Below are 1,235 nucleotides of genomic sequence, written 5' to 3' on the forward strand. Positions count from 1 at the left end.
AGTGCTGGGATTACAGGCCTGAGCCACAGGGCCTGGCCCTTATTGTTACTTAGAGGGCACTCATATTTTTTTAAAGTTACCTGTAAAACAGCCTCGGGCAGGCCTTTCAGGAGGTATTCCAGAAGAAAACATTATTATCATAGGAGATGACAGTCTCCATACACATTGCCTCTGAAGACCTTCCAGTGGGATAAGATGTGGAGGTGGAAGACAGTGACATTCATGATCCTGAATCTGGGTAGGCCTAGGCTAATGTGTATGTGTGTCTTAGTTTTTAATAAAAAAGTTTAAAAAGTTAAAAAAATGTGATGGAAAAGGCCGTTCGGGCACAGTGGCTCACGTCTGTGATCCCAGCACTTTGGGAGGTGGGCAGATCACCTGAGGTCAGGAGTTAGAGACCAGCCTGGCCAACATAGTGAAACCCCATCTCCATTAAAAAATACAAAAATTAGCCAGGCATGGTAGTGGGCGCCTGTAATCCCAGCTACGTGGGAGGCTGAGGCAGGAAGAATTAATTGCTTGAACTCAGGAGATGGAGGTTGCAGTGAGCCGAAATCATGCCACTGCACTCCAGCCTGGGCAACAGAATGAGACTCTGTCTAGAAGAAGAAGAAAAATGTTAATAGGGCCGGGTGCAGTGGCTCACGCCTGTAATCCTAGCATTTTGGGAGGCAGAATTGGGTGGACTACTTGAGCTCAGGAGTTTGAGACCAGCCTGGGTAAGGTGGCGAAACCCTGTCTCTACAAAAAATACAAAAATTAGCTGGGGGTAGTGATGTGCATCTGTAGTCCCAGCTATTTGAGAGGCTGAGATGGGAAGATCACTTGAGCCTGGGAGGTCAAGGCTGCAGAGAGCCAAGATTGTGCCAGTGCACTCCAGCCTGGGTGACAGAGTGAGACCCTATCAAAAAAAAAAAAAAGCTAGTAGAATAAAGACATAAAATAAATTTTTGTACAATGTGTTTGGTGTGTTTGTGTTTTAAGCTAAGTGTTATTACAAAAAAGTAAAAAAGTTAAAAAAATTAAAAAGTTTATAAAGTAAAAAAGTTCTAGTAAACTAAGGTTAATTTATTATTGAAGAAGAAAGAACCAAATTTTAAAGAAATTGAATGTGGTCTCAGTGTGCACTGTCTATAGAGCCCACAGTGGTGCAAAGTCATGTCCCAGGCCTTCACATCCACTCACCACACAGAGCAACTTCCAGTCCTGCAAGCTCCATTTATGGTAAGTGCCCT

The sequence above is a fragment of the Colobus angolensis genome, unplaced genomic scaffold, assembly GCF_000951035.1.
Source record: "Colobus angolensis palliatus isolate OR3802 unplaced genomic scaffold, Cang.pa_1.0 Scaffold55, whole genome shotgun sequence".
Lineage (NCBI taxonomy): Eukaryota > Metazoa > Chordata > Mammalia > Primates > Cercopithecidae > Colobus > Colobus angolensis.